General features: G+C 29.0%; 1 long non-coding RNA gene and 1 other non-coding gene across 3 annotated transcripts in view; both read left to right on the plus strand.

Moving 5' to 3' along the window:
* LOC149888606 (uncharacterized) overlaps window positions 1-5,185 on the plus strand; it is a 12,147-nt gene extending 6,962 nt beyond the window's left edge. Inside the window, exons 1-3 of one of the 2 annotated variants that reach the window (XR_016452433.1) lie at window positions 1,277-1,418; window positions 3,228-3,833; window positions 4,169-5,185. This is a non-coding gene — a long non-coding RNA (uncharacterized LOC149888606). Of the gene's footprint in view, window positions 1-1,276; window positions 1,419-3,227; window positions 3,834-4,168 lie in introns of those variants that run through there. The other variant, XR_016452432.1, reaches the window with a different exon arrangement.
* Window positions 218-290, plus strand: Trnak-uuu (transfer RNA lysine (anticodon UUU)). Its single transcript has one exon. It is a non-coding gene; the product is annotated as a tRNA-Lys (tRNA).
* Window positions 5,186-9,794: the final 4,609 nt, after the last annotated feature.

Genomic DNA, 9,794 nt, shown 5'->3' on the forward strand with positions numbered 1-9,794 from the left:
ATTTTTAATATATATCGGATAAGTTCGTTTCTCTAAGTCTGGCAATAAAACAAATACCAAAAAAAATTTTGTATTTAACTTCTAAACGATATTTTAAATATTACTTATAAGGTTAAGGTTCTGAAATTATCGGCCTTTTTTATGAATAATCTTTCATTATGCAGTGTTAAATAATATAGAAATTTATTATTTTTATTAAATTCCCCTTTCTATATCAGCCCGGTTAGCTCAGTCGGTAGAGCATCAGACTTTTAATCTGAGGGTCGCGGGTTCGAGTCCCTCATCGGGCGAAACTTTTGAAATTAAAACTGGTATAAGTTTTTGCACAAAAAAAGCTCATTTCATTTTAAGCCTATATTTCGCTTTTTTGGGAATTTATAACCCATTTTGTGAGCATAAAGCTTTTGGGATTAGTTGGCACAATGATTGCGGGGCTAGTTGGCAGCACGTGTCAACTTACAACTTTTCGCATTGGCAGAACTGTTTTATTTTGTTTTACAGACAGCATTCCCGGCCGAACAGGAAAATTAACTAACGAAATTATTTAACAACTATGATGCTAGTTCATTTAGAAAAATAACCGGTTATAACCGTTTATGAAGATTTCAATACAATTGCTTAGAAGTTATCTTCCCACTTAGTACTTATATTATCATATTAATATAAGATTAATATGATAACATAAATTAAGTACAAATTGTGTAACATAGATCCAGAGATTTATCAAAAGTATAAGGGGTGATTAGCGATTGCTAATCACCCATTTTACTTTTGTTGAATCTCTGGATCCATGTAACAAAATTTTTGTTCTTGGCTTCCAAAAGTTGTAATTCAACTGTTTTTGTCTATTGAAAAACTGTTTTGAAAAAAGGATTTGGGTTATAGAACCTAAAAAAGTCTAATTTCAGAACTCAAGAGCGTTCGATAATTTTTTGATGATTTATCCAAACCTCCCGTTTGCTGATTTATATTTTTAACTCTCAAAAGATTCTCTTATAATCGTAAAACAGCGATCTTTTGATTTTAAATCTTTTAACTTTAGCCACTCATTAAAAAGCTCCTAGCAGATAATAAAGTCTTAAAGTAAATTTAAAACAATAAGCTACTAAAATGACAGTTTCACACCTGCAAAATATTTATTGATGTTATGGAAACATTTTTTAAAAATGAATTAATTCAATATTTGCGACTTTTGTTCCTGTAAAGAATTAAAAAAAAAAAAAAAAAAAAGAAAAAAAGCGTTATGTTTGATTATCTACGCGCGCGTTGAATATTAGGAAATCAAAGCAAAAAACTCTAGCAGTTACAAAGGTAAAATATCTGAAGCAACTTGATGATATATGCGCGTAAATGCTGTCCATCTAACGACGTTTAAAGTACTGTTATGTTTGTGTGGCGCTCTTCGAATCTATTGTTAAGTATGCTAATTAAACTGTTTTAACCTCTTAATTTATTATCCCGTGTCTGACACTGAGCGGCTTGTCGGCAAATTCGGACTTGCCCGAGTTTCACACGTTCAATCGTAGTCAGAGCTATTCAAACCTTTAATGGCCGTTTCGGACCAGTTCATGACGAGTTTATTATTGGTTATTTTTTTTCTAACAATTACAAATACTATTTTTTTGTTCAGTAACTTTTTCTTTTTTAAATTATTTTACATGCATAATAAAATGATGAAGTAAAAAAAATAGGATAATTTTTTTACAGTAAACTCGAAATTAATGTGTGCATTAACTGGTTTATTGACCTTAATCAAACATTTTCTTGCTTGAATAAAAAGCTTGATTTTGGAATTGAATTTGAAATTTATTACAGAAACTTGATTTTGAAATTTATTACAGAAACTTGATTTTGAAATTTATTACAGAAATTCTTAAGGGTTCGAAAATAATTTAACTTTGTCTTTTGTGTTTCTGATGTAAACCCCCTCTTGCGGAACGTTTTTTTGGGGATTAATGATCTTAATGTTTTTATGCTTTGTATTTTTTCCTTTTCTTGATTACATTTTGGTTCTAAAGAAAAGTTCTTACAAACCTGAAAGCTCTCAGGATCCTCAGTGAAGCATGCATCCTAAATGCAATCAATCAGAGCAACTTAGCCGTTAAATACAAGTAATAAGAGCAGCTAGAAACAAAATATAAAAGTGGAGATTATCTTTTTTCACTCGCAGATGAAGTTTAGATTTTGGGATCCGTTTGTGCACTTTATTTAAATACATGTTTTTTTTTTTATAAGCATAACGCTTATAAGCATATAGAGGCTCAGATTTGGAAAAAAAATAAGCATATGTAAGCATATTCCTGAGCCTCGATGAACTATTTTAAAAATTTAAATTTTATTTAATTAAAAACTTGAAATAAATATATTTCTAAATTTAAACCAACAAAAACAACAAAAATCAAAGTTCATGTTTTGCAATGCAACGACTTTATGAAGTAATGAAGTCATTGTGTTGCAAAACCTAAACCTCAATACTTAAACATAAAAACATAAAGTTTAAGAGTCGCTCTGAAGTGTTTTATTTCTCTCTTTTTTTTCTCTCTCACTTTTAATGTGTAGTTTGTTTAACACCATATTTAAAATGTTTATTTTATTTCTAAGTTCTATCTTTGATTTCATTGATAACATTTGTATATAGTATATATGTTTTATTTTTTATTATTATACTATAACATTAATTCAGCTACATTAAAACCAAGGCAAATACAGAGCTTAAGTTAATTTTTTATTTTTCTTATACCCATTAACCTTTAGCAACGCGCACACTTTAGAAAAGTATTGAAATAAGCATATTTTATTAGAAATATGCTTAAGCTTAAGCATATTTTTGAGCCTCTTTTAACTTTTTGCTTAAGCATACCCGAGCCTGTTTCAAAAATTTCATATGCTTATAAAAAAAAAAACATGTAATCATTTTAAAAATTAATTTACATTAAAAATACAAAATATTAAAGATAGGACGACCAAACTCATGAAGGCGTAAAATTTATTTTTAGGATGTATTCACAAATTTACAAAGTGATTGAAAAAGATTAAGATAAATTTTTGAAAAAAGGTGTCAAGCAATTCAAACATTAAAACAAAACAAAACAAAACAGAAAACGCGGTTTTTCACTAATATAATCAAACACCGGGATTTCGCTGCTTATTTATCGCAGGTGAGAATTCCATAAAGAATTCTGTATCCTCCTTATTTTATGAAACATTTAATATATTTTTATTTTCAGCATTATAAAAACGAGTAGAAGAATTGAAAAGGAGGGGCATTTCTCATTATCCGTCTAGAACCAACAACTTTGCGTCTCCTGCAAAAAGTATACCGGATTTCATTATTACAGAAAAACCAGATATTGCATCTTGTGGTGCTGATGTAATGTGACGCTGATGCAGGGTTAAATATTTAAGTGGCGCTTATCGTCGATTTTGTTTCAGGCTTGCTGTTAGTTGCCGTTGGTTTTATTCTAAGTTTTTGTAGTAATTATTGCCTATGGTCGCTAGGTCGTGGGATGTCGTTAATTGAGATTTTAAACATTTTAAGCAATCCATTATTTAATGGTGAAAGCTATTTATTTAAAGACAAAAGGCAAATGTATCAATAAAGATTCATGGCTTATTTTCAGAAGTGAAAAAACGGTTCTATTAATACTGTTTGTATTGCAAATTTTCGTTTCTAACAATACACTTTGTTTAACGAATTTTTAAAATAAATCTAACTCGTGTATTTTTCATAGAACAAGGCTTTTCATAGAACAAGGCAAGTGTTTAGCATTCATCGAATACAAAAAGATCATTTCCTAGTGTCTGCGACTTCATTTAAATTTTGGAATTTTAAGGTAAAGTTTTTTTTCTTTCGTGTTTTTATCGTTCGATTTGACGTAGTCACTTCTTATTCCTTTTTTTAATTTCGAGCGTTAAATTAGTAAATAGAAATTTATATTCGAAATTTTATTTAGGATTAAAAAGTTTTTTTATCCGGTAGATCATACTAGTTTATGATAACTTTTATTCAGAACTAAGGAACGTGTCATTTAAAAAAGTGTTCAACTATTTTTTCAAGTTATTTAGATCTTCTTGCTTTTATTTATAACTGATATGCACAGCCTTTTGAATGATGGAGAAATTTTTCAAATAAATTTTTGGTCATCCTGTAAATTTTATTTACTTACAGAATGGTTGATTTCTTAATCATCATGAAGATACTTTACATATTTGCGGCAATTTTAAATGGAACTGGTTTATATCTAATGTTAAAGAAGAGCAACACCAAAATGGATTTTACTCAACGTTGTATAATTACCAATCTTTGTATAAGTGACTTATGTATGAGCATCTCGCTTGCAGTATACTTATTTCAACTCTCAAATGCGAAATTAAGTAAAGTTGTAGAGACTTTGTCTGACATTTTCAGGTTTACATTTTATTTGGCGACGTTATGGCTTGTAATTGATAGGTATTTGCACATGAAGTTAAGCATAAGGTATGTTCTCTACTGGTCGCCAAAGAAAACAGTTTTCATGTCATTGATGTTATGGAGTTTTTCTGTATTAGGCGGACTTTTATGGAATAGTTATTGGATGTACTCTGGAATTACAGTATGGGTCCTTTATGCTGTAATGGATCTAGTTATTATATCGTTCTCTTCGTTTGTTTACGCTTACGCTCTAGTGTTACTAATAAATCAGACAAAGAAGCTTCGTTCAAACCAAGCCAACAGAAGTATATCGAAAGGATTGTCAATTTCTGTTTTTATTATCTTGTCGCATGTAGTGCTACTTGCTGTTCCTAATTTAATACAGCTTATTCGGAAAAACCAAAAGTTTAGTAAAGAATTGACGTTGTATGTCCAACTTTGCTTTCCGATTTGTTTATGTACTGATGCGCTGATCTACATTTACGTATCTCCTCAAGTTCGCAAATCGCTTCGAAATAAGTTTAAAACTCTGCGCCAATTAGTGATTGATCGATACCAGAATTTTACCGAAATCAAAACTAACTCTAATCATATATTAACTAACTCTGAAAACTATTCCGACAAATGGTGAAAACCGATGCCAATGCCAATATGTTACTATATCCTTTTACCAAGGCAGACATTTTTTTACGAATTTATTATTATTATTAGAAAAGTGCAGTTTTGAGATTTTTTTGTAAAATAATAATGTTACCAGGTTTCCTAGTAAAAGCCGATTTCTCTCGTTAATAATAATATCTCCAGCGATAACAAGGCTTCAATATTTGTTGATTTTGGTGGTGGTATGATATTTCTCTAAATTAACTTGCGATAAATTGTCCTTGATGTTGCAATTTAAACTTCCAAGCATTTTGTCAAAATGAAATTGTCTAAACTTTTTCAAGTTTTAATTTTTTTAGAGGATAAATTTTGAGTTTTTCCTCTTTTTGTGGCTGAGTAAAAGAAAGGATAAGTTTTGAGTTTTTCCTCTTTTTGTGGCTGAGTAAAAGTAAGGAGCGGAAAAAGTAGCACTTTTATCGTGGATCAAGTTGAAGCAGCATTGATATGTTTTCTCAATTCAAAGATTGATCTTGCGTGGTTTTTTTCTCAGAAAAAGCCAATGTCGAGGGATTTTTTTAAAATTGATATGAATTAATGAAAGCATCGTGTCCAAACAACATGTCCAGACAATTTTTAATGGAGATTTCAGCCGCGTATCTGGTTCTTGTTTCATAAAATTACTTTTAAAAACACTTTTCAGTTTTTTTAACTGTTAAAATATTTCTTTCTTGTACATATTTAGCAGAATGCAAGGCATGGTTCAAAGAACGAATTATCATATTACTAAAAAGATGATTATGTTTGTAAAACATGATTCGATACTGTTTGCTTTCATTCGTGTTAATTGCTTTAAGTTTGTAATTTTGTATTTAAACTAATAAAAACTTAAAAAAAAATCTACGTATTTAATATGAAATCAAACAATAAAAGTAGATTTTAGAAAGAAATGCTAAAAAAGGTTGGAAAATTAAGATATGTGAAATCCAACTTTGTCAGGGATCTCATAATGAGGTGTTGATAGGGCCGTGCCTCTATCCCTTTATATTTGCCAACTAAAACTAATTTTTTAGAAATTTATTTTAAAGAACAATTCTATGAAGTCACCTTTTTTTCATTAATTATTTTTTACATTAAAAAGACGCACACAAAAATTAATTATTTAAACAACGATGTATATATATAATTATTTAGACAACGATGTATAAAAAAAATGAAAATGTGAAAATCTAAATCAAAATATAATATAAAGACAAAGATCATTTTAAAAAATATAATATAAAGACAAAGATCATTTAAAAAAATATAATATAAAGACAAAGATCATTTAAAAAAATATAATATAAAGACAAAGATCATTTAAAAAAATATAATATAAAGACAAAGATCATTTAAAAAAATATAATATAAAGACAAAGATCATTTAAAAAAATATAATATAAAGACAAAGATCATTTAAAAAAATATAATATAAAGACAAAGATCATTTAAAAAAATATAATATAAAGACAAAGATCATTTAAAAAAATATAATATAAAGACAAAGATCATTTAAAAAAATATAATATAAAGACAAAGATCATTTAAAAAACTTTGATCTTGACACAGAAACAGAAACAAAAAGTAGTTTTTAGTATGCGTAAAACATTTTTTTGGTATCACGTGAACGACATTTATTCCAGGGGGAAAATCGCTTTTTTTTCCCCAAGTTCAAGAATTTGAATATTGATTTGAATTTATTGCCGAGTATAATTGGAAATTTGCTATTGTGTGGCAATTTAATCCTTTCTAGACAACTCATTTTTATTACTAAAACGGTTTTCTAGTCAATTATTCTTGGCTAGAAAAATAGGTTAAAATAGGTTAAAAGGCTAGAATAGGCTGCAAGAAACTTTTCTCTTATTCATAGCTTTTGGTTAAAAGTTTTAACAATGTATACGATTATGAGAATCAACGGATTCGTTCAATTTTAAGATTAAACAATAACTGTTCGGAGAAGGTGCACTTCTGGGTTAACTTTCCGCATCTTTTCTCTTTTAAAATATCCGTGTGGGGCGTCTATTTAAACTTTATGTCGAAAAAAGTGATGTGGTAAAAAGTTCTTTGAAAAATAATATCCGTTGTAGAAAGCTTTCTTTAGTAGAAAGTTTACTTTTTTTTTTATTTTGAATTTACATTCACTTAGTTTAACTTTCTTTCTTTTTAATTTTTCTTACTTTCTTAATTTAACTTACTTTCACTTAATTTAGATTTAATTTTGCATAATTAATTCATTGTAACAATTTTTAAATTGTATATAGACCTTAAATAGATTGTTACTTTTGTTTGGTGAGTATTTAGAGGTTTAAGAAGAAAAATAATGTAAAGTTATCAAAGTCTTACATTGGCGTCCATTGAAATTCTGGGACTAGTTTTCATTCAATTACCTTTTCTAAATCATGTTGAAATTTGGAACTATCAAAGGATTAAGAACTCATAGCGTCACAACTGAGTGAGATAAACTGTGTGAAAAAGGAGCAAAGCTATCAGATTCGGTAGCTCATTGAAAATGAATATTTCATTAAAATAATCTCAGGGCTAGAAAGGGATGGTTGGTTATCATTCAAAGTCGTTGTCAATACGAAAGCAAAGAATTACACAACAATTATCCAGTAACTATAGGAGAGTTATGAAGCACTTGGTTGCAAAATAAACACCAAGTTGAGCTCTCTACATAGCTATCCTGCTAACTTCCCAGAAAACTTTAATGACTTCAGTGATAAGCGAGGCGAATGATTCCAAAGACATTCAAATTTCAATTGAATTTTCTATTGTAAACTTTTAAAATGTTTTAAATAGTAAGTGCACATTTGCTAAATCCAATATTTTTATGATTTTTGAGACAAAGCATCCTGAAGATTTAAAAGCTGACGGGGTAGAGAAAAACTAGGATCATTTTATAATTCAAAAATTCAAATTTTTTTTGCTAACTAAATCAGAAAATCGGTTCCATAAGAGTAATAAACTCCAATTTAAATGATTTACATGGTAAATTAATATCATTAATTTTATTATTTTGATTATGGAAACGAGTTCTCCGCCATAAAAAGTTCGTTTTTTGATCCGCTAAAATCTAAATTTACCATCAACAGCAATTTTAATGCTTTGATAATAACTTTTTAAACTTTGTAAAATTTGAAATTAAAGAAACTTAAGAGATAGTGAACTCAAGTCGTTTTTTTTTTTTTTTTTTTTTTAAAGTTTTATTTCTCAAACAAAAAACTTTAAAACAAGCGGGTCCCTGAATATAAATTTTAAATATAAATAGCTAAGCATTATTTCATCAGGTGTAAAAGATTACTGTAGCAATAATATTCTAATAAAAAATTCATCAAGCGTCAAAGCTGAACAAAAAAAAATATGCAGTGATTAAAAAAAACTGGCGAAAGCAATAAAAAAACAACTAAAATACAGAATTCACAAAAATACAGAACTCACAAAAATACAGAACTCACGAAAATTTTTAAACTTTTTGAACATTTTAAATATAAAAAATGAGTTCTAATCATTTCTATATTTATCTGAAGTGCAAATCCATAGAGCTGGTCATTTAGATGAAACAGCAACTTTAAAGATAATAAACCCCAATAGGCAGATTATAACTGTTAACAATGCCTGAATAATTATTGTTAATCCCGAGAAAGATGGCAGCTCTACACGCACTCCTTTCTCCTCGCAAATGCTTTCATAAACATTCGTGGCAAAATTCTGACAGTTGTTGAAAAACAAGCTGTGCGACTGGGCTGCTAGTTTTCGACAATGTAAATCAATCTCATCGATCTCCAACGTGGTGCGCCCGACCATTTCAAACGAAATAGTGTTGTGAAATTCTTTAGCCTTCATGCGTATATAATCTCCCGAAAAAAGCCCAATATTGACAAGATGCAAGCAATATTTATTGATAAGAAGAATGTAATGACCAGGAGCGTGTTTAATGTAATTTTTAGTTTTTAACAAATAAATATCATTTCTTAAAGGATCATCTACTCGGAACTCCACATCTTTCTTTATAAGATCAATCTTGTCGTATTGCAAGTTGAATCCAATTTTGTTGTTAACAAGAGCCCAAATCCCCTTTGAGTGATAGTAATCGAATAACAATTTGTTCCTCATATTAAATATTGATACATTAAGACTCTTTCGATATGTTGTAACAATATCAATTTCAACAGGTTGCAAAGATCGAAAAGCCAGTGTAATACCTGTCATCATTGTAGCACGCTCGTTTCTATTACATCGACTTAACATGTCTTTGCCAATTAAGGCTACTAAAAGATAATCTAAATTTTTAGGGAGAACCAATTCTTCTCTTTTACAGTCTTCTCGCGAAGTGATCAAAAACTGTTGAGCCTGCTGAAAATACCCCTTTTCAGCTTTAACATCAGAATCAAGCGAATCACGGCAAAAGAAGGCTATGTGTTTTTCTTCGGCTAGTCTGCCAAGCATTTCTATAAATTCCATTTGGTCTCCCATCCTTCCTTGTATTACGTCGTAAATTAAAATATAAGCTCACAAATTGCAAGTTTCAATTGAACGTAAAAAGTTTAAGTAGCAAATATGAAACTTTAAGTGGCAAATATGAAACTTTAAGTAGCAAATATGAAACTTTAGGATCCTTAATGGTTAACATTTTTTTCAATTATTTTTTTAAAACGAAAGTTCATTCTAAATCCTCTATTGTGATCGCCTCCTTCTCAGTTGCTATTAAGCTCTGTTCTCACACTTTACGCAAAATATTTTAATGTTT

This window comes from Hydra viridissima, unplaced genomic scaffold (genome assembly GCF_058129835.1).
Source record: "Hydra viridissima isolate aposymbiotic clone 2 unplaced genomic scaffold, HvirCarnegie_v1 scaffold_5, whole genome shotgun sequence".
NCBI classification, from domain to species: Eukaryota; Metazoa; Cnidaria; class Hydrozoa; order Anthoathecata; family Hydridae; genus Hydra; species Hydra viridissima.